At 46.6% G+C, this 24,286-nt stretch overlaps 1 protein-coding gene and 1 long non-coding RNA gene across 2 annotated transcripts in view; one reads left to right on the top strand and one right to left on the bottom strand.

Moving 5' to 3' along the window:
• IL20RB (interleukin 20 receptor subunit beta) overlaps positions 1 to 24,286 on the top strand; it is a 330,657-nt gene that overhangs the window by 141,284 nt on the left and 165,087 nt on the right. The gene's annotated exons all lie outside the window — the stretch shown is intronic.
• Positions 2,978 to 12,791, bottom strand: LOC115478887. The gene is made up of 3 exons (XR_003943586.1): positions 12,658 to 12,791; positions 9,099 to 9,104; positions 2,978 to 2,989 (listed from the first exon to the last, which is right to left on the bottom strand). It is a non-coding gene; the product is annotated as an uncharacterized LOC115478887 (long non-coding RNA).

The raw sequence follows: 24,286 nt of genomic DNA, 5'->3' as shown, positions 1-24,286 counted from the left end.
TGCTGTCATTAGTGTTTCCAGTTTTGTTTTGTCAGCTCTGCTGGAGAAGACAGAAGCAAAGTGTACTTGAGTTTGCGAGGAAGTTGCCAGTTACTCTCCTGGAGTCTCATAGTAAATGAAATGACGGCAGAAAAAGACCTGCATGGTCCATCCAGTCTGCCCAACAAGACAAACTCATATGTGCTACTTTTTGTGTATACCCTACTTTGATTTGTACCTGTCCTCTTCAGGGCACAGACCGTATAAGTCTGTCCAGCACTATCCCCGCCTCCCAACCACCAGCCCCGCCTCCCACCACGGGCTCTGGCACAGACCGTATAAGTCTGCCCAGCACTATCCTCGCCTCCCACCACCGGCTGGCTCTGCCACCCAATCTCGGCTAAGCTCCTTAGGATCCATTCCTTAGGAGCTTAGCCGAGATTGGGTGGCAGAGCCAGCCGGTGGTGGGAGGCGAGGATAGTGCTGGGCAGACTTATACGGTCTGTGCCAGAGCCAGTGGTGGGAGGCGTCATCCGTGTCTCAGAGCGGAAGCTGTCAGGGCTGTTTTCCACAGGCTTCTCATCCTTCAATGGTTGACACAGTACGTCTGGTAGCTGTACCTGGATTACTCTTGTGTCTGCTGTCTACCTCTTGACTCTGCCTGTACCTGCATTACTCTCGTGTCTGCTGCCTGCCTACTGCCTGTACCTGGATTCACTTTCTTGCCTGTTGCCTGTCTGGCTGTCATGTTCATCACCCCGCTTCCTGCTCCTTCTTGTAAGCCCTGCAGGCCGCCCGCACCTAGGGGCTCAACCTCTGGGGAATGGTAGTCAGCGCAGGTGACACCTGGGGTTGTCCGGCCGCTAGGCAGAGCCTGGTCCGAGTTCTGTGCTTGGCAGTGCTCTATTTGGTATGAGAACTCGCAGGTCTGACATCAACCTTTCTCCAACTTCATGGTAGTAGTGGCTGCAACTTTCAGGTTGGAGGGTATTCTAGTTCACCTTTACCGAGAGGATTGGTTGGTCGTCGCTAAGTCACTCCTAAAGAGGCTACAAGGTACTTTGCCAGTTACCCAGTTTATTTTTGTCTGCTGTCCTCAGTTACATAGTAAGCCCTGTTGAAAGGCGATTTGGAGCTCTCTCAGTTCCTCCTTATCTTCTTCGATTTGGAGCCCTCTCAGTACCTCCTTATCTTCATCTTGCCAGGGGAAGGCCGCTGGATGCTCCACAGTGGACAATGGTTACGATGGATGTCAGTCTGAAGAACTGGGGAGCACATTGGGACAATTTGTTCAAAGTCTCTGGGTTCCAGAGGAGGCAAATAGCTCCATCAACCTCTTAGAGTCAAGGACAATACGCTTGGCATTTTGAGCCTTTTGTCCATTGCTAGAAAGCAGGTCAGTCTGCGTCCTGTCTGAGAATGCCACGACGGTGGCCTATCTCAATTGCCAAGAAGAAACAAAGGTCTTCAGTTTGAGCTAAAGATCGCTTCTTCTTCTTCTAGGCTGGGTGGAGAGTCATCTGATAGATTTGTCAGTGGTCCTTATGGCAGGGGTGGAACACGTGCAGATGGACTTTCTCAGTCGCACCTCTCTGATTATCAGGGAGTGGACTTTTAGTGACAACGCGTTCCAGAGTCTCGTGCTTCGCTGGGGATTCCTGTCAGTAGATCTGTTTGTCTCGGTGGCCAATGCAAAAGTGCCAGCATACTTCAGTCGCCGAGGAGACCCCCTGGGTCCAAGGATTCGAGGCGCTGCTTCAACCATGGCCAGAGGGTCTCCTCTATGTGTTCTCGCCATGGTCTCTTTTAGGTCGTCTGATCTGTAGCTGAGGGGTACAATGATTTTGTTAGCCCTGGATTGGCCTCTCAGCATGAACGGCCAGTGTCTCAGACTCTGAGAAATGCCATAATTCTCCTGTGAGTGCACCTTCCTTGGCGAGTAGATCTGCCAAGTCGTTCCCTATCTTGTCAGGACTATCAACTTTTGCATGACCCTTGACCTTCTTCCAATAGATGGTCATATCATGGTCCCGTACCAGTTGATCTAAGGCCAGAATGAAATTTCCATGATGTACCGGTTTTCCTTTAGAGTTTAACATGTTGTTCTGCTTCCGATTGGGTAGATGAGAGACAAAGTTCTGTCTCACATAATCTGAATTGGTACATATGACTAATTCTCGCATTCCTTTCTGAACTGCAGACTGTACCGGCACCAAAGCTGCAACTATCTCAGCATACTGGTTTGTCTGTGAACCCAAGCTGTGCTTCAAAGTCTTTTCAGGAACGATTAAATTCCATGCCACTCCCACACCTGCAACCAACTCATGGTCTGTGTCACGGCAGTAGGCACAGCCATCCACATAGATCTTAGGCATTGTATCACAGATCTTCTCATCATACAGATGGTGTCGATGCGGTTCTTTCTCTTGTGGTGGAACATCTGTTTCAGGAACACCTGCAAGGGAATCATGTCCTGCACAGTCATACCTTGGGCTACTACATTACGATGTTTCTGAGCTTACCTTACCTCTAGGGGCCATCCTTGCAGAGCCAATGTCCAGGAGATTATCCTGTTGTTGGACACCCGACCGGACTTGATTCGGTCACTACCCAGAAAACTGATGGGTTGGTGATGTCTCCACGATTAGCTTCTAGCCTTGGATATAACTCCGGAAATGTTGCAGAGCCCAAACAGTGGACAAAAGCGATTTCTCACAGTCGGAATACTTCTTTTCCACATCAGATAGGCCTTTACTGTCATAGGCCACGACCTGCTTATCAGAATCATATTTCTGATATAAGACAGCGCTCATGGAGTGCTTGGAATATCCCAGGTCAACATAGAACTCACGACCCCCCTCAGGGTATGCGAGGCATGGAAAGCAGCTAAGCTGATCCTTCAGCTCCTGCATAGCAGATTCCTGCTCTGGACTCCAAGCCCAGGGCGCACCTTTCTTTAATAACTTGACCAAGGGGAGGTCACGTGATGGTTTGAGGGAGGAAGTCGTGTCTTCCATCTCTCTGAGGCTACCCCCTCTCCGTGCGATAAAAATGACCGCAATAGCCCGGTGAAAATGACCCTGCTGAATAATAAAGAACAGAGGAACGTTATGGACCCATTTGTGACCCGAGAAATGAGGGCGACGCCGAGCAGGCTTGCTAAAAAGAGCGCAGAGAAACAGCGTGGGCCTGAGGAAAACAAGATGGCGCCCGGACCGGCATACGACCTGACTCCGCAGTTCCACCCAAAACAATTACAACAGTTGGTGGAGGCAGTTAAGACCGCGCTGGCACCTCAGCAAAATAAAGTATTAGATCAGCTGGCTGCGGTGGAGTCTTCGCTTGGAGACACGACGCGACGGACGGGGGAGTTGGAGGTCCGGGTGTCCGAGCTGGAGGACTCCGAAACAGGCAACGACAAGGTGATAAAAGAACTACAGCGAACAGTGAAAACGCAAGCGCAACACCTGGACGAGATGGAGAACCGTTCCCGGAGATCTAATCTGCGCCTGATCGGTATCCCAGAGACAGTTCCAGATCGCTTGCTATTGTCGCAGTTGGAGAGCTGGCTGAAGACAGAGTTTGCACTTTCAGATAGTTTTGGCTCCCTGTGCTTGGAGAGGGCACACAGGCTGGGGAGAAAGACAGCTGCTGGAAATAGACCCCGGGCAGTTATAATCAAAGTCCATAACTTCCTCCACAAAGAGGAAATTTTGAGAGGTACGAGGGCAAAATGGGACACTTTAGCCTACGATGGCGCAGGAGTCAAAATATTTCAAGACTATTCAGCTGCATTGCAGGAGTGCAGGAGAGCTTTTAGCCCCATCTGCCGCCACCTGGCCAAGAAAAATCAAAGATTCATGCTTTTGTACCCGGCCCAGCTGAAAGTCCTAAAGGAAGGAGGGTGGAAAACCTTTCAGACCCCAGAAGAAGCTCAGGAACTATTAGAAACTGGAGGTCCCTCGGAGCTGGAAAGGGGTACCTGAATAGCGCGCCCACCTCCAAGCTGAAGGCACAAGATCTGGTGGAAAAGTTCAACCGCCTGGAATAGGAGCGGCGTCTGGCCACATGGCAGAGAACTGTTATAATTAAAGAAGTATGTATGTTTTTGAAGTTACAGTTGAGTTATATGGGGGTGGAGTGGAAGGTGTGGGAGGAATGTAAGTGAAGGGTGACTGTCACACTTGGGGATCACTTGGGATGAATGTATGAGGGAGGAAAGAGCACAAGAGAGGAATGGAAGGGAACCACTTAGAGGGTTATGAAGCGGAAGGAAGACAGGCTAGGCCATGAGAGGGGGTGCCCGCAATCACACGGCCTCTAACCTACTACGACAGTAGGGCAACTAGGGGATCCCAAAGAAATAGAGGAGGAAGGGGGAATTAAGGGAAAAGAGAAGATAGGGAAGGAATAAGACCAGAAGGGAGGATGGAGGCAAAAGGGGGAGAAGTAAGGTGAGGGGGGAGGTTATAGGGAAGGGGAACTGTTATAACCATGGATTCACAGATCCTTTATATTTTGGTGTAAGTCTCAAAGACACACGAGCAGAGCAAACTCAGACTTGGGGGCGGGTGAGGCTGGGCACCCGAACCCCACCTAACATTCTTAAAGCCAAAGCAAACCACACTAAATATAATAAGCGTAGATGACAAAAGCAACCCGAGTTGTATCCTGGAATGTAGGGGGTATAGCAACACCAGTGAAAAGGACAAAAATATTACAGGCCCTAAAAAGACATAAAGCGGATGTGGCTTGCCACCAGGAGACTAGACTGACGGAGGCTGAACATCGTAAGTTACAAAGACTGTGGGTGGGGCAGGTGTTTTCGGCCTCGGCGGAGGGAAGAAAACAGGGCATAGCAATATTAATAAGGAAAGGTTTAGCAGCCAAAGCCGAATTGCTTAAGGCAGATCCCCAAGGGAGATATGTGATAATACACCTCTGGCTTCAACACAGAGAATTTTTAGTGGTCTCATTGTATGGCCCGAATGAATACACACCATCCTTTTTTCAGTCCATCATAAAACACTGCGCCCCCCATGCCCCGTTGAAGTTGCTGGTTTGTGGGGACTTCAATTTAATTGCAGATCCCGAGGCTGACACTACAAACCCCAGGGAGGCCCCTCAAGGGGGTAGCAAACAAAAAGCACTTACCACATTCATGCTTATCCTGAATTTAATGGGCACCTGGAGGGCTTTACATCCAGAAACCAAAGACTATACACACTTATCCAGGGAGCATGGCACAAGCTCCAGAATAGATTATATACTAATAGATAGACAGGCCTTTTCATGGGTGTGTGGAGCAGGCATAGGGCCTACAGAGATATCAGATCACACGATTGTGTGGACAGAGCTGGAGGTCCCAGAGCACTACCAATATACAGGGGGTTGGAGGTACCCGGGTTACTTATATGGAGACAAAGAATTTACAAGATATTTAAATGATAAATGAGAAGACTATGAGAGGTTTAATAAACAGCATGTGGACAGCCCCGGCCTTTATTGGATGGCCTCCAAAGCGGTCATACGGGGAGATATAATAGCTTATGTGCAAAGGAGGAAAAAGAGACAGGCTAAGGCGATCCTAAACTTAGAGTTTCAACTCCAGAAAGCCAAATGGAAATATATAAAATCTCCTACAGTAGCTAATAAGGAACAATATCTGGCGACCCAGGTGACCCTGAATTCGTTAATTCATGGTCAAACTATGAGGTCCCTAACGTATTTCAAATGCTGGATGCAGAGATTTGGCAATAAGTCAGGCACACTTTTAGCGAGATTGATAAAATCGGAAGGTCCCGACAGGGTGATCACGACACTGCAGGATGCCCAAGGGGTGATAAAAACAAAAAGCGAGGACATAGAGCAGATTTTTTCACAATTATTTCAGTGCGCTTTACAAGGGAACATCTGCAAGGGACATGAGCAACTTGGCCAGTTACTTGGATCATGAGGGACTCCCTAAGCTTCAGCAACCACAGATAGACATGCTGAATCAACCACTTACAGGGAAAGAATTACAGGAGACGATAAAAGCCTTGGCTCTCAGCTCAGCCCCAGGGCCAGATGGCTTTATGGGAGAATACTATAAATCCCTACCAAGGGAGGGGCTAAGGGCACTGGGGAACTACTTAGAACAAGCCATAGAAGACAAAAAATTCCCCAAACATGCGAATGAAGCCCTGATCACGTTGTTGCCGAAACCCGGTGTAACAGGCCAGAGTATACCCCCTGCCCAGACTATACCCGGGGTTAAAGTAGCCTAGGCCAGAGTATACCCCGGGTATATTCTAGCCTAGACCAGTTTAACCCCGGGGTATACTCTGGCCTAGGCCACTTTATACCCCCTCAGGCCAGATTATACCCCGGGAATATAAATTGGGGGCTAGGCCAATTCATACTCCCTCTAAAACAATATAATGCAATTGTAACATAATGTTCAACAAATTTGACTGTTCATAATATAATAAAAGTAGCCTAGGCCAGAATATACCCCTCCAGGCCAGAATATACCATCTGTGCTGCTTCCTCTAACACTTTCTCAGCCTGTCTCTGATTAGTTGCTTCCTCTAACACTTTCTCAGCCTATCTCTGATTGGTTGAGAAGCTGCTTCCTCTGTTGTCACTTCCCTGGTTTTCTCACCCTGTCTCTAATTGGTTGAAAAGTGCAGATCTCTTTTTATCATCCTCATACACACAGCTGCTTCTTCTAACACAAAACTCTTTACTTCACCATTGTTGACAACCATGGAAGACCAACTGTATAACCAACTTTTGACATTCTACACTGCAGCACAACAAAAGTACTCCCTGTGGATCTACGATCTACCTCCAGAGAAACATCTAAATGCCAAGACCCAGTTCAGACAAACAGCTAAGCCATATCGAGCAGACAGAGGGATTCTTTTCCATGGGGAAAAGGAGGTTCTAACTAAAAGACAACTGCCAAATATCCTTAAGGCCTGTCATGACAACCCAATTTCTGGTGGCCATTTTGGCAGAGATAAAACATTAGCCAAAATTTCTGTCCGTTATTACTGGAAGGGAATGAAGAACGACATTCACCAACATGTCAAAGCCTGTCAAAAATGTTTTGTTACAAATCCCAAAATCAGCAAGGAGGCTCCACCACTCAACAGTATACCAGTGCCTGAAAAAAGTATGAAGCTTAGTCGGGGTTGATATGATGGGTCCTCTTCAGGAAACATCGAATGGCAACAAATATATCGTTGCTGCCACTGATCATTTCTCAAAGTGGACTGAAGCTACAGCTGTTCCAGATAAGAGTGCCAAGTCAGTAGCAAATTTTTTGTACTCCGTTATTTGCCGCCTTGGCTGTATGGACACTGTCATAAGTGACCAGGGACGAGAGTTTGTGAACTCGATTATCGACAACCTGATGGAGCATTTTCAAACAGATCATCGCATTTCATCTGCCTACCACCCACAAACAAATGGCCAGCAGGAACGTGACAATCGAACACTCAAGGAATCTCTCAGTAAGCTTGTCAATGAACAAGGAAACAACTGGGACCAGTTCATCCCTGGTGTTTTGTTTGCCTATCACACATCTGTGCATGCCTCAACCAAGTGCACTCCATTTGAGGTCATGTATGGACGGAAGGCCAAGCTTCCTATGGACCTCAATCCCTCAGAATATGACACTATGGACACCATGCCCCTTTCAGATGATGCCAACCCTGATGTGCTATATACACTGACAACCATTCATAAAAAGCTCTGCTCAACTGTCAGTACCAACATTCACTCTGCCCAGGAACACCAGAAGCGTGCCTTTGACCATCGACACAACAGCCAAAAAGAAATCACTGCTGGAACCATCGTTTACATCAAGAATAAGCAACGTATTCATCGCATGGGTTCAAAGATTGAACCACGCTGGATTGGACCCTACTTTGTTTTGGAATCCTTGACCAAGGGACGAGTAAAACTTAAGAACAATAAGACTGGCAAGATACTGAAGAACACCTACCATGCCAGCAACCTTAAGATTTACCAGGATGAAGAGACTACTCCACCACCTCAGTCCTCTGATGATTGTCTCAGTGACTTTGCTGCACAGAAACATAAGCAAACCAAGACTTTCAACCCACTACCAAGTTCAGAAAGAAAGTATCTTAGCACAACTCTTGGCCTTACATTTGGTAAGGTTGTGTATTGTGGATGCACAAGGGACCTTGGACAACCACGGCGTACATATAAAACCAAAGGTGATGGCAACTGCTACTTCCGGGCCATCAGCTACTTTCTGACAGGAACAGAGGACAACCACTCCCTGCTCAGAAAGAAAGTCATCCACCACATGAAAAATGACTTGAGAAGAAAACTACAGGACTACTTGAACCAAAAGGTGAATGAATATGTGAACATCTCTGGCATCTCCCGTGATGGAGTATGGGCAACTGATGCAGAGATCATGCCCACAGCAAATCTGCTGAGTTGTGACATTGTCATCCACACAAAAGTTGGTGACGCCATGGATTGGTTGACCTATCCCGCAAGTTTCAATCTGCAGTCAACAACAGAACACGCACTTTATCTTGAAAACAAGCATGATCATTTTGATGTTGTTATCAGTGTTTAACTTTGAACATTTATATTAAAGTGAGGAGCACCTAGTCTTAGAAGATGAAGTTTCAGGATGTTATGACTTTTATTATATTATGAACAGTCAAATTAATTAAACATTATGTTACTAGGTATAAATTGGCCTAGGCTGTACCCCCTAGGGCAGGATATACCCCAAGGCAAAAATGGGTATATTCTTCCCTGGGGGGGTATATTCTGGCCTAGGCTACTTTATCCCCCTGGGCATAGATAGTGTATTCTGCCCTGGAGGGATATATTCTATTCTGCCCTGGAGGGGTATATTCTGGCCTAGGCCAGAGTAAACCCCGGGGGGGGGGGGGGGTATATTCTGGTGTATTCTGCCCTGGAGGGGTATATTCTATTCTGCCCTGGAGGGGTATATTCTGGCCTAGGCCAAAGTAAACTCCGGGGTATATTGTGGCCTAGGCCAGAGTAAACTCCGGGGTATATTCTGGCCTAGGGGGATATAGTCTGGCCTTTAGGCCAGTTTATCCCCCAGGGTATACTCTGGCCTAGGCCACTTTAACCCCGGGTATAGTCTGGGCAGGGGGTTAATGTGGCCTGTTACACCGGGAAAGATAAGATACACCCGGGTTCATATCGGCCCATCTCACAGATCAACGTCGATATAAAGATCTTGGCCCGGATACTGGCCACACGCTTAGGATCATTGCTGCCAGAGCTCATGGGTGAGGAGCAGGTGGGCTTTGTTAGGAACAGGCAAGCAGGCAGTAACGTGAGGCGTCTCCTGTTGGCTATGGCGAAATGTCAGAGGGAACAGAGATCCGCACTGATCCTTAGCTTGGACGCCGAAAAGGCATTTGATAAGGTGGATTGGGGGTACTTGTTTGGGCTGCTAGATTACACTGGAATTCAGGGATGGTACGGGGCTGCCATAGAGGCCTTATACAACTCCCCTCGAGCAGCTGTTTTAGTGAATGGAGTGCGGGGAGGTCACTTCCACATTCGGCAGGGGACGAGGCAGGGCTGCCCTCTCTCGCCCCTCCTATTTGTTCTGGCAATGGAGCCTTTGCTCAGAGCTTTGCGGGGAGATGGGGGGGGGGTGGACCTGGAGGGTGGTACGGTCAAGACCCTCGAATTTGCTGATGACTTGCTGGTGGTGGCCCAGGAACCAGAGCACTCTGTACCTAGGATTTTGAAGCTGATCCAGGAATATGGGGCCCTGTCAGGTTATACATTGAACATCCAGAAATCTAAGGCCTTAGAGATAGTGTCTGGGGACAACATAAAAAGTAGATTACCACTCCCTATAGAGTGGGAAGAAGAGGCTATAAAATACTTGGGAGTCACTATACCCCGGGAACTCCCACAAGTGTATATCTGGAATGTGCGAAAGCTTTTGAATGACACGAGAATGAGCTTATAACTGTGGCAGGGACTCCCCTTATCACTTATGGGGAGAATAGCTCTGTACAACATGGTGATCATACCGAAGTGGCTATATGTGTTCCAGACCCTGCCACTGTATCTGACTAAGGCTGATGAAAAGAGGCTTAACAAGTCTTTACAGACATTTCTGTGGGCAAAGAAAAGACCTAGAGTGGCGATGCCCACGCTTTACCTGCCGGTGGAATACGGGGGCTTAGGGCTCCTGAACTTGCGCTATATGACGATAGCCAGTTGAATGAGAAACTTAAATGATTGGCTGCGGCGCACACAATATTTCACTCCTTCCCACCTTGAACTGCAGGAGACGGAACAGAGGCACATTAGCTACTTACTACACAAGAAAAACAAAGCGGAGACCAGCCTATTAGTCCCAGCACAGCTATTGCCAGCAGCGATGGAAAACTGGCGCTGGCTCTGCTGGCACCATCGTTTCTCACCTAGGACCACCCCATTCCTCCCAATATGCGGCAACCTGGATTTTCAACCGGGACAACTTTATGAGGTGTTCAAGCGATGAGAAGGCAAGGGGCTGGAATATGTTCTTCAGGCGATAGACGGAAACGGAACAGTCAAATCCTGGGAAAGCCTCCGGGACCGGTTCAATTTGAACCCAGCGGACTGGTTCCACTATTACCAGCTACAACATTACATAGCGAGCCTCTCCCAGGAAGCTTTGGCGGAGGATGTGCAGGAGGAGCTGGGCTTGGCACTCTCACTGGGAGCACAACACAAAGTGCCGCTAACATACCATCATAGACACTTAAAGGACATGGCAAAAGAACCAGATTTTGAGAGGCTATCCAACCTGTGGAGTACAGAATTGGGGATTAAAATAACTGCCACAATGATCCGGGAACATCTCCTGGGATATCGCAGGAATACAGACCAAGCAAACTATTGAGAATTACAATGTATGTTTGTGCTGAGAGCATATATACCACCCCGGAGGGTGTTCCATATGGGGGCTTCACTGGTCGGAGCATGCCCCAGATGCGCAGCGGAGGGAGCAACCCTGGGACATATGTTTTGGGGCTGCCCATGTATTAAAAAGTTTTGGAAAGCCGTGAGTGGACAGATAAGTGCTATTTGGTTCTCAAACTGGATTTTAGATGATAAGCTCCTTTTTGGGCACCCTCGGTTTTCGGGGCCCCCAGTTAGTGGACGCCGAGCATTTGTACTGCGCACAGTAATGGTGGCCAAGAAAACAATCTTGAGGACGTGGCTGTTGGAGGAGGGCCCCACAGTGGCTCAGTGGAGAGGGCAGATGATCCATTTGTTGCGCACTGAGAGAACGAGATTGAGAACTCAACGACCCCCTGTTGTTTGGATGTTTTGGGCCTGTTGGACCCCATTTTGGCTTACGCTGACATCTCAGGCCAAGGGGCAAATAATGAACATGTGACTGGCGCTTAAAGAGCATTCAGAGTATGGGATCTGTGAAATAAGAGTCTGTGTTAGTAAATGGGCAGGGGGGGAAGGGGGGAGAGGGGGGAGGAGGGAGGGAAGGGGATGAAAATGTATAAGTCACTGGAGAGATAAGTGGATCTATAGATGTCACCATTGTGCTTGCGAGTGCAGATATGTTAACTAGTTTATAAAACAGAGTGGAAGTTTAGCACTGTTTAGATATGTTTACTGTGATCTCCCTAATAAAAATTATTGAAACATAACTTGACCAAGGGTCTGGTAATCTCAGCATACTCATCTATGAACTGTCGGGAGTAATTGCATATTCCCAAAAAGGAACAAAGTTCTGTGAGATTGGTGGGTTGTTTCAGCCGTTGTAAGGCCTGCACTCGCTTCTTCTAAGGTCGCAGACCCTCAGCAGAAATTTCGTACCCTAGGTAATTAAGCGATTTCCTGCACCATTGTCCTTTCTAGACCACAGTTCCTCGAGTCTCAGCATCTGGAAGTGCTTTGTGTAGGAAGATGTTAAATTCAGCAGGGGAATTGAGAAAACCAAAGGGTGTTCTGTTCCACGTATACTGTTTCTTCCCAAACGTGAAAGCCAATTTATACTGATCATGGGGATGGACAGGCACTGTCCAAAACCCTGACGCCAAATCCAAGCTGGTGAAATACTTAGCCCCTTTGATGGTAGCAAGAGTGTGATCCAGAGGAGCCATAGGCCACCTGGTAAAAGGTACTCGCTAATTCAGCTGACGGTAATCCAGGGCGATTCTCCAACTGTTGTTCTTTTTCAAAATGGGCCACAGAGGGGAGTTGTAGGTGCTGTTGCATTGCCTAATGATGCCCCTGGCCTCCAATGTGTTGAGAATCTCTTGCACGGATTCATAGGAAGCTAATGGAATCTTATACTGGCGTACAAAGACAGGCTTGCTATTTGGCTCTGTAGGAACTCTGGTGACATGCTGGTTTGTGAGCCCACAATCATACGAGTCTACAGCAAAAAGGTCCTTGTATTTGTACAGCAACTCAGTCAACTGCATCTTCTCTGTATCAGTAGCACAAGCATCAGCCTGTTCCACTTGATCTTTCACCATAGCATCAAACTCTGAGAAAGGCTGGTTGGATGGAATTTCCACTTGCTCTTCTATTTCCTCCTGCAGGGATGAAGTTCCAACAGAATTCACCACTCTAGACCTCTGGGGTAAAGACATCCTCCTAGACAAAATCAAACAGTCATTCTCCAACTGCACTTGTGAACACGTTGCATCATATGGCCAAACAAACTCCAGAGATACGAGGCCTCTGGGAGAGGTAAACAGACATTCAGTTGTCTCCCCCCCCCCCCCCCCCCGGCAGGTGTTCCAAGAGGAAGGCAGCCTGCCAATAATAGGCAAACTTACCTGGACATCAGGAAAAGACTCTCCCACCAGAAATCCATAACGATCTCCTGCAGACACCACTACTTCATCTGACTGCGGATTGGTGACCAACAAGTGAAAAGAAGTACCAGTCACCTCTAAACATGGCAGAACACCGGTAGACAACCCTAGGTCCCTAAAATGAGAATGCAGGTTGAAGAACACCACTTTGTCCAACAGACGCTGTCCGTGTGCAAGACTGAGCTTGATGGAAAAATCCCTCTTCCCGGAATGGTCACATTTTCAGCACAAACTACCTCACAGATCTGGGGTATGGTCTGTCCAGACTTCAGGCTAAGAGGCATAGCTGCCATCCAGTCTACTCCACAAGACAAGATTCACCAGATCCACATAAACTCCCAGTTGCACAAGGCAATTGGAGCCCAGACATAAGGGCTGCTGTAGGCCTTTGACAATAGAGAAGTGGTGGGTGAAAGACTTCTGTCCCACAGTCAAAGGAAGGCTGCACATTCCCACAAGTGGCTTGGCACCTTGCCCAGGTGCCTGCACAGAAATGGAGGAACACTTACTGAAGAGAAGTTGCACAGACTTGCGAAGACGATAATACAGAGTGTCACTGATGAAGGAAACGTCGCTAGGCAACAGCAAAGTGGACTGCAGTGACTGGATGTCAGCTATCTGGACGGAGATGGTGTAAGCATCCTTCTTCTGGTGGATGTCAGTCAACCTGCGTGGATGCGGTAGATCAGGACTGGAAGTGGAAGAAGAGGCCTCCTGTGGCATGTCTGGAGCAGCATCTGGCGAGTCACCTGCAGTAGGCGACTCATTCAAAATAATCTCCAAATTGTCAGCCTGTAGAACAATGTCAGCTATCCAATCTGTCTGGACTCGGATTACTTCACCATGCTGCTCTCCCCCCTCTGGTGAACCATACAACTGGAGCTCCCAAATATGAGGGTCTGCTGAATTCTGGAAATTAGTTCGAATAGGGGTGTCCCTAAGCTCCACGGAGCTGGAACCACCGACTCTGCTCAAGTGCTTTACTCTCCCATAAGGAATGGGATGGGTGACTTGAGACCAGATAACTTCTTGGACATAATCCAAAATAGGCCGCAATCTCTTCAGAAGATCATTTCCAATCAAGAATTCTTCACCATCACTGGTAGTAATAATGGCAGGGTGTTTGACAGTCATCTGACCAAGCTGCAAGGAAAGCCAAACCTGTCCCACAGTACCAATGCTCTGATTGCCATAGGCCACCAGTGACAAGTTGCATGGAGTGACGCATAGCGCATCCCAATTTCCCTCTAGAAATGCCTCAAGTTTCTGAAACAGGCCCAGGGTAATCAATATCACCTCTGAGGCTGTATCCAGTAGACCCTGACAGGAAAATTTCTGTTGAATCAACAGATCCATGGTATATCTGTAACCTTTGGGAATAAGTTTACCTAGAAAATATCTGTTTTCCTTACTTGAGTCCTGTAAAAGAGGCCCTTCCGGGTTCGAGGGCTGGGCATCAGCATTGGGCACGGAGGATCCTCACTGACAGACGTCAGAGCATCCACGTGAACTGTGGACCCGATGGTGGGTGAAGTAGGGGCCAAGTCTAGTCATGCCTGGTCTTCCTCTGAAGAGGACGCAGGTGCCACCTCAATGGCGTTGACCCTAGACCCAGTCTCGGTGGATAGGCTGGGAGCCTTATTCTTTTGGTATGTGCCTCCTTTCTTCTGCGGAGAGGATGTCTGGTGTACGACTCCAGGATCAGGACTCTGATGTTTTGCCAACAATTGATCAGTTTGTGCTTCTAGGGCCCGGATCTTCTCCGCAGCCCACTTCCTCTGATTAAAACGCTTCTTTTTTGGGTGTTGTTGTTGGCCCTTCCGCGTAGTAGGAGGCGCTGTGCCACTTGGCTGGCAAGGTTAGGTACTGCCAACCCGTGACTTTGTAGAAGGACTTGACACCTTGTTTTCCAGAGAAAGCATAGATGTGACAGCACAGACGTTGGGTGGGGCCACCTTGAGGCGATTTTTAGAAGCTACTTTGGGAGCAGCCGCAGCGGGTTGCGCACGACAGGTATCAAAAATATCGTCATATTTGTACAGCGCTGCGTAACCCTGGTAGCGCTCTAGAAATGTTAAATAGTAGTAGTAGTCAGAAGGCTGGAAAAAGAATCTTGTTTTCCTGCCAAAGAGATTTTCAGTTGGTCCGACACACCTTTAAAAAAAAGATTTCTGAATTCACCAAATTCAAGATCTTTTACATCTGGGGTAGCCCGCCCCCCTTGGTAATATGCTTGCTTCAGGCGATAGTCTCATTCACGCGGACTCTCATTGGGACCACAGCACATAGTATAGGCTGCACGTTTCGCCTCTGTGGCATCGGCAAACAAACCATAACGCTTCTTTAAAGCTTGTTCCACTGCAAACAGGTCAGGGCAGTCAACCAAAATAGCCTGCAAATAAGTCTGGCACTCTTCATCAAACGTCCATTTAAGCAAAGCCCTTTTATCTGAGTCCGCATAGACTTGTAAAGTTTGAAAGAGGTCATGAACTGACTGCAGGTGAGCATGTATTGATATCTTGGAAGATTCTTTAAAAGGCTTAATCATCGCGTGAAGTGTCTTCATTATTTGTGAGTGTTATTCCCTAGATAAAGTGGTACCTTTGAGTGTCTGAGTAGAATTCTGCTGCTCACCAGCAGGGGAATAAAACAGTGGTGCCAGTGTGCTGCTGATGTCATCAGGTGGTGCAGGGAACTGTGACCTTCCTGGGCAGAGCACATGACTAATAGTATCAGTGACCTCATCAGGTGGTGCAGTGTTCCATGACCTGACTGGGCGGAGCCTGTGCTCCTGCATACTGTCGAAGGCCTCAGGAACTATAGAACTGTACCAGGGAGGAGCTGTACTTAACTTAAAGCTATTAGGCTCCAGCTCCTGATCATATCTCGGGGACCGATCAGGCACTCTGTGCTGATCCAGCGGAGGGCTGGATGACCTAGAATCATCACTGTCCTGCAACTCCATAGGTATTGCAGCAGCATCATAGCCCATGTTACACACCTCCTTTCTCACCGTATCTAAGTCTCCCTTGCACTGTTTTAATGCCTTTAAACAAGAATCTTTTTCCTGCAGAGCCTGGGATAAACGCTGCAAGAGCATGTTATTTTTCTCCCATAAATCAACAGTTCCAAACTAGCACTGTGCTCCGCCTGCTGTGCAGAGCTAAGCCTCCCCTTTTCATATTGTAACTCTTGGTGCAAAGCAGAAATAGAACCTTTTCTCTCACTTCTTGATAGAGAGACTGAAACCTGGTTGTCTCTTGGTTCTTCAGACTCACAGTTTCCATTACATCGGTTAACTGTTGAGTTTTAGAACACAGAGAGGCATCTTTCAGCTTCAGTTCATTCCACAAGGAGTGGGTGTGGCTTTCCCACTGCAACTTTTCCTGTTCTAAGGCCAAGCATTTATCATTAAGTACAGCACATTCAGAGGATGCAGCCTTGTCATGGGTATTACCAGATCCCCCTCCTCCAGCAGTTGCCTGAGCAAGCCAGGTCTCCCAGGCAAGCTGTAATTCAGCTTTTTCTCTTTTGAGAGCCTCCGCGGCGTCATGCAAGTGCTGGAGCTTAACTTGTAGTGAGGAATGATTACAAGCAGCAGACTCTTTTATAGCCAGTAAGGTACTCGCAAGCTCAGCCAGGTCTGTAATAGTAAGCTGAGCTTTACTCTTTAAAACCTGATTCAGCACAGTAGCGTATGCAGTGTGACTCTCAGGTGATTCCTTCCTAAACAAGGAAAGCAAAGAATCTATCGTATACGCCGGTGGGGATTTGGTCTGCACAGCAGATATTAGGACTTCAAACACAGCTTATTCTAATGCTGTTAACGTACTGATAGTTGACGTCATCCTGGCCGAACGAGCTGTACAAGAGTCAGGTAATTTAAACACAGCAGCAATAAAAGTCTTGCTTACAGCTAAGTCGTAAATCAGACAGACAGCAGCCTTCCAGCCTGAAGCAGAGAAGCTACTCCTTCTGCAGTGCTCTGGCTAGAACTTTCAGTCTTTCAGTGAACACACAGCAAGTTATAAATCACAGAAGTACAGATAACGTTACAGCCTGGCATTTCTCTCTCAACAGAAAAATACGAGAATACGTTCTCAAATATATGAGACCCCGGGCGAGTGCCCCAATTATGTAGGTAGTCTAAATAAGTCTTATAGGAAAACAACTCCCAACAGAATTATTTATGCCAAGGCCCTAGATTACAGAACTCTGCCTAAGCAAATATTCTGGACTCGTGCTAGGGGAAACAGGACCTTACTTTGGCACCTAACCAAAATTAGCTGAGCTAGAGAGAACGCAACCAAAGCCACAGATAGTATATATTAGTTTTATTTATAGATAAAGAAAATATACAAATATAGAATTGCTCTGCAGCAAGGCTTAGCAAAGTACAAATATATAACTTGCTGATAATAATAATAAATTGTCACTAAATAAAGACTATACAAAATTATTCTTACTGGAACACTAGGTGATTACACCAACCTGATTTTGTAATCGTGTAAACTTATACTACACCTCTTATGCAAAATACAACTGTTAGCAGCTTATTCTCGGACCACAAGCTATGACCTAACCAGTCTTACCTCAGATAAACACCAATCACTAATCCCAGACTATAGAAAGTAAATCATTGTTATCTCACCACGCTGTCTTTGAAGCAGTCTCTCGATGAGGTAGGTGCTGAATTCTTCTTAGACTCTAGCTATATCCACAGCGAGTCTCAGTCTCGGTTTCAGTTCAGGGTCTATCTTCTGAAAGCAGGTGTCACAGTCATTCAGTGTCGTGTCTCAGAACGGATGTAGCTGAGCCAATCTGTATTTTCACCAGATATGCAGTTCACAAGGTTAGAACAACACAGTCTCTTGCTGCCTCCGAGCCTTCTAACCTTGCTGGTCTTCTTAGGTCGTTCTTGTCAATCCCAACTGTCTGATGGTCTCTGAACAACTAACTTTCTTTAGTTCCCGCTTTCTTAGTACTTCTGTGCCAGATGATCCTCTGGGACCAATCATAATCCTGTCCAGCTAACTCCATGAGCATGAAGAGTCCTTTGTTCGTAACCCTGAAGTGGATACTTTCGGGTCTGCATATCTGTCTCCAACCAGGCTTACTGGAGCCATGGGTCTCACTCCCCTTTCAGCTTCTCAGGGTGATAACAGGGTGGTTGTAACACAATGTCCTTCCCTGTAGCATGCCTGCCAGTGATTTTCCAGAAGCTGAAAAGCTGGATCTTGCTGACACAGATGTGTTCAGGTCAGAGTTTGTAGAATCCATCTTGTAACAGGACTACCCAACTTGTCATTTCGTCCTTTAGATTGTAAGCTCCTTTGAGCAGGGACTGCCCCTTTTTTGTTAAATTGTACAGCGCTGCGTAACCCTAGTAGCACTATAGAAATGTCAAGTAGTAGTAGTAGTAGTATGTCAGGCTTGTATGAACCAAGACCAGCTCAGGTGAGATCTCAGGTAAATACCCCTACAGGATACCCCATCAGTGAGAACAAGCAGCCTGCTTGTCCTCAGAGAAAGCGAAGATACATACCTGTAGCAGGTATTCTCTGAGGACAGCAGGCTGATTGTTCTCACAAACCCGCCCATTTGGAGTTGTCCTTCTCCTTGCTATTGCTTTTTGATCTAACTGAGCGGGGCTCTCGTGCGACGGGCGGGAAGATGGCCACACATGCGCGGTGCGCGTGCCCTGCTCACTGGAAGGCTCTGGCAAACTTCGTTTTTGCTATGAAAAATTGCCGTTCCTGGGCCGCCGTGGACGCCGACCCATCAGTGAGAACAATCATCCTGCTGTCCTTGGAGAATACCTGCTACAGGTATGTATCTTCGCTATTTTTTAATCTCCTAAGCACACTTAGACATATTCCCTTCTCGTTTCAGATCTGTGTGGTTTCCTGTCAGTACTAAATCTGTCAGTCATAGCACCTCCGATCCCCTGTATGACTGTAGCTGGGTTACCAGATAAAAACAGCTTCTCCACGGAAAACATCCATGCAGGAGAAACTGCCATCTCCTCTCCCCCCCGCATCCATTTATTTATTTATCAGGATTTATTAACCGCCTTTATGAAGAGATTCACCCAAGGCGGTGTACAGTAGATAGTTTAACATAAAACTTATAATTTTGTTAAAATAACAATAGTAAAATAACCAAGAATAAACATAAATACAATAAATGAGGTAAACTTGAAAGCTGTAAATTGAAACCTAATAATAGAACTACCATGAAACAATATAAAAAATAAACACATTTAACAGCACTGGAATTTAAATACCAGAGATAGAATGTTAGCATAATGCTAATGATACACCTAATAACCATGCATTAGAACATTCAACTAATATAGATATGATGCTAAATAGTTTCTACAGTACAGCTTCTCATATAGATGAGGGACCAAGATATGTGATGAGAACAAGATGCGTGGTACAGAGTCAGTTGGGATAATTTGATGGTTAATTAAACTCAAGGCAAGTTCATTGTATAGTTAAGCAAGAGATAAGGAACTGATCTAAGTTACAGTGTGTGTAGCAAGCTAGTCCAGGTGCAGAATGAGTGTATAGTCAGTCACCCTATGTATTAAAGGCTTGGGAGAACAGCCAGGCTTTCACCTGCTTCCTGAAGTAGAGGTAGTCTCGAGTTATACGAAGCCCCTCTGGGAGTAAATTCTTATTCTTTAAGTATTCTGGCCCAGTTTGTCTGAGGACTTTGAAAATCAAACATAGAGTTTTAAATTTAGCCCTGTAAGGTACTGGTAGCCACTGTAACTTTTGCAGGAAGGGTGTGATGTGGTCACACCACTTGCAGCCTTCTATTGACTGCATTCTGAATTAGTTGGAGCTGATACAAACTCTTTTTATTTGCCCAGGGTATATATATCATCAAGGGATGGGAATGAGATTTCCTACTATGACTCTAACCCCGATCGGCCCCAACCACTCCTACCCGTGGCCTCTCTATATATGTTCTGTAGCAGTTTCTTATTATGTTCCTCTGAACAACCAAATCCATTGTCCTTCCTGATTGGATGTATTCCTCCTTGGCGTCCTTCAGAGACTGATCTGAGTCATGGCACAAACTGATTGCTTGTACATACCTGGCTCTTTACTCCCATCTCCAGGAGAGGCCAAGGGAAAGAAATCCACACACACACCACTGATAGGTATATATGTATATAGCAAAGGCCTTTACGGAGAGAGCCCCAGGTCTCACCTAATCAGTGAATTCACAAGGGACTGTCTCAGCTCTACTCAGGTTCCTTGTCCTTTTACTGAAAAACATTATAGCATGAATTAATTGGGCAGTAGGTTTACATCACAAATCATGGGACACAAACTCTGAAAAATCATTGGTTAGGTTATTTTCTGCTTATCAGTAAAGTTCAACAACAACCTTACCAATTCTAATAAAGTCCTCGGTTATTATAAGATTTACAAGAATAAGGTGCTCTGCTTAGAACTAGCCCACTGTACTGGTTATATCTGCAATGTTCTTAAGGTCAGGGGGTTACAAAAGGGTAAGGCATAGATGTACATAAACAACCTAGTTCCTTGTTCTTTATTTCTGCTTGCATAGGATAATTTTGTTACTTTCCAAAATCTGCTCTGGTTCTTAGTTGCATGGCATAGCTTGCACAACTTGCTGAGACAGTATATGTTCCATTTAATATCTTATTCTTTTATTCCATTATTTAACCCTTGATACTCCTAATATTCCCTTCTGGACCGGGGGCACCATTCTTTTCATATATATCATCAGTGTCAATCACAAAAGTATTGGTTCCAAAGGCAAGTTCAAAATTCTGCTGCACAACTTATATTCCGCCAGTGTCGCTTATATTAGCCCTCTCCTCAAGTCACTTCATTGGCTCCCTATCCGTTTCCGCATACAATTCAAACTCCTCTTACTGACTTACAAGTGGATTCACTCTGCAGCTGCTCAGTACCTCTCCACCCTTATCTTTCCCTATGCTCCTCCCCGGGAACTCTGTTCTTTGGGTAAATCTCTCTTGGATTTAAATTCTCTTGTCTGTCTTCGCTTCCTACCTCTGGCCATCCTGCTTTATTCATCAACAGCTGTCTCAGTGTTTGAATATTGGCCTAGGGCTTCTGATTTTCAGGGTTTATAAGTTGAAAATAGAGGTATCACGTGATGCTTTGAGCAGTGGCGTAGCTAGGTGGGGTGCCAGGGGAGCAGCCGCTCCTCCAAATGGAGTTCTGCTGGCACCGGCGCCTAATTTTTTCTCGTCGTGTTGCATTGAAAATGTGCGCCGGCAGAAGTCCACTCTTGCGCCGCTTTCGCTCCCCTGCGCCGTCAACCTGGCTCCACTTCTGGCTTTGAGAGAGCAAGATATGTCCACCTCGCTCAGGACCTCTGCACACCTTATCACCTATAAGTAACCTGTTTTTACTACACACTAAGCTTTAATGCTGCTGCACTCATCTACTAAATGGACAAATACCTAGAAGCGTCGTCGAGTAGTATGGTGGTTGAAGGAATCAAACGGGAACTAGAGAAATCAAAGGCGTCCGGCAAAATGGAGGGGAAGCCGCAACAAGAAAACCTGCCCTTCTCTGCAGAGCAGTTGCAGCAGCAGCAGCTGACATTAGCGGTAGTGGCAGCTCTGAAGCCGAAGCTGGGAAGATTATCGGATCGACTCTCCTCGTTTGAGACCCTTTTTGCTGATATGAATAAACGGGCAGGCGAGCTGGAACAGAGAGTCTCGATGTTGGAAGACGCTTCCCCTTCGGCTGCAGAGAACATGGTAAAACTTACCAGTGCGGTGCAGGTGCTGTCTGAGAAGGTAGATGACCTCGAAAACTGCTCTCAGTGGTCCAACCTACGAATCACCGGGATGCCGGAAACTGTCGGCGATGTGGTCTTGTCGACCGTAGTAGAGCAATGGCTGAAAAAAGTTTGTCTTGTCGGATAGCGCGGGGCCTTTGTGTCTCGAAAGAGTGCACTGTGTGGGCAGGAAGCAAGATGGCCCACAAGACGCCTAGAGCAGTACTTATTAAGCTCCAAAACTATATCCATAAGGTCGAAATATTACGTGGCTACAGAATGAAATGGGACTCTTTGCAATTTGATGGAAACAATATACGAATCTTTCAGGATTACTCATCCTCCTTACAAGAGCGGAGGAGGCAGTTTACACCTTTATGTCACCAGCTCTATGAAAACAACATTAGATTCCTGCTTTTGTACCCGGCCACGCTGAAAATTTTGCAACATGGACACTGGCAAACTTATGATAGCACTGACACAGCAAAGAACTGTGTGGCCAAAATATTGCAAGAACTTTCTAATAACTCACCAAATGGATAGACCTGGCCCTCTCTTGTGAGGGAACCATCATGTGTAGCAGGAAAGGTCGTATGTGACGTATTCTAGATTATAACTGTTGTTATAAGGGTTAGACAGTATATGGTACATTAATAGAACAGGGTGCAGAGGTCCCAGGCATTTTTTGCGTGATCTCAATATTTGTCTCATCTGGGAGATGGATATCTACAAGGGTTTATTGGAGAAGGGGGGATGGGTTGGGGGAGGGGGGTGGGTTATGAATGCTGTGTGTACTGTGGACGGATATGCAGACATTGTATTGTCATGTGCAAGCTGTGGTGTATTGTGGGTGGGATGTTCCCTTGGGGGGAGGCTGGGCGCCCCGGGATGGAGGCGCAAGAACGCATACATTGTAGGTTGTTCCGCGGAGATTCCAGATAACTTTGTTCGACGCTCAGTGAGAGTGGCATCATGAAATGTCCGCAGAATAACCTCACTTGTTAAAAGAACCACATTTTTGGCAGCGTTGAAGAGGCATAGAGTGGATATAGCTTGCAGGAGACAAGGCTTTCTGCTGAAGAGCATAAAAAGTTACAGCGTAAATGGGTGGGAGAAGTTTTCTCATCGTTGGCCACGGGACGAAGGGGGGGGGGGGGGGGGGTAGTGGTGCTGCTGCATAAATCACTTGCCTGTCAGGCTAGGTTACTGTTTAAAGATGAGGGAGGTAGGCTTACAAATAAACTTGCAGTGAAGAGAGGTACTGCTGGTATCGGTGTATGTGCCAGCGGGCTTAAATAAATCTTTTTACCCTAGACTTCTCTCATGTTGCCAGAAATACCCTTCTCTAACGCTGATCATTGCTGGAGATATGAATCTAGTATTTGATGCACCTTTGGACAGATCTAGTTTGGTACGTGATGAGGTGCAAGGGAGACACTCAGTATTAGAATCTTTTTGCACCTCGTTGGGCCTAGTTGACGCATGGCGGTTGCTGCATCCAGGTGAGAGGGACTACACACACATGTCGTGCACATCAGTCCCTCTCCCGTCTTGATTACATTTTTCTATCACAAGGGTTGCTGAATCGAGTTCTCTCAGCCACAATAGGGCCCGAAGAAGTGTCTGATCATGCTATGATATGGGTAGACATTGAAGCAGCACCGTACTTTCAGCAGGCTTCCGGTTGGAGGTTCCCAGCGTATCTGTTCCCGTCCCAGGATTTTACTAAATACTTAACAGATAGATTGCAAAGGTTTGTCTCCACAAACCACCAACACATTGATGATCCATTTCTTTTTTGGCCTACGGCTAAGGCTGTGCTTCGTGGAGACATAATCGCCTATACTAGTGCAAGGAATCACAAGATCATGCAGGGGATCAAAGATTTAGAACGGAAATGGAAGGCAATTAAACGCCGATACACACAAAATCCTACTCCCACTCTGTACAAAACCTTAACTGCAACTAGAGCAGCGTTAAATAGTCTTCTGCATGAGCGGACCATGAAGTCTCTGGTTTACCATAAATATAATTTCTATAAATATGGTGACAGGGTGGGGGGGCTACTGGCATGTATGGTGAAAAGGGGCAAGAGATCTCATTTTATCCCAACAATCCTCAACCACACGGGAGGAGTCTCCACCAAATTGGAGGAGATAGCAAAAGTTTTTCACCAGCATTTTGCTGCTCTATACGAGATAGAGGTGGTAGATGCTGACCTAGAAACTAAGATTCATCAGTACCTTAAGGAAGCGGGAATGCCTAGGCTTCCTGCGGAAGTGGCAGCAGCGCTTAATCAACCCATATCAGAAAAAGAATTACAGCATGCCATTAAGGCATTAAAACTATTTTCTGCCCCCGGCTCAGATGGATATACTAGTGAGCTCTATAGAATTTTACCACCACATTTGTTAGGTCCCCTACTTGATTATTATAACACGGTAGTTGAGGAAGGTAAATTCCCGCCATATGCAAATGCTGCCCTGATCAGTTTGTTACCGAAGCCAGGACAAGATTTGCAGCAATCTTACCGCCCAATTTCTTTAATTAATGTTGATGTCAAGTTGTTGGCGAGAATCTTGGCGGACCGCCTGGTGCCGCTATTGCCCCAAGCAATTGCTGAAGATCAGGTGGGTTTT

Source organism: Microcaecilia unicolor, chromosome 10 (assembly GCF_901765095.1).
Source record: "Microcaecilia unicolor chromosome 10, aMicUni1.1, whole genome shotgun sequence".
In the NCBI taxonomy this organism is placed as follows: Eukaryota; Metazoa; Chordata; class Amphibia; order Gymnophiona; family Siphonopidae; genus Microcaecilia; species Microcaecilia unicolor.
Note: the sequence above shows the minus strand (reverse complement) of the source record. Positions and strands in the feature narration are given on the sequence as shown.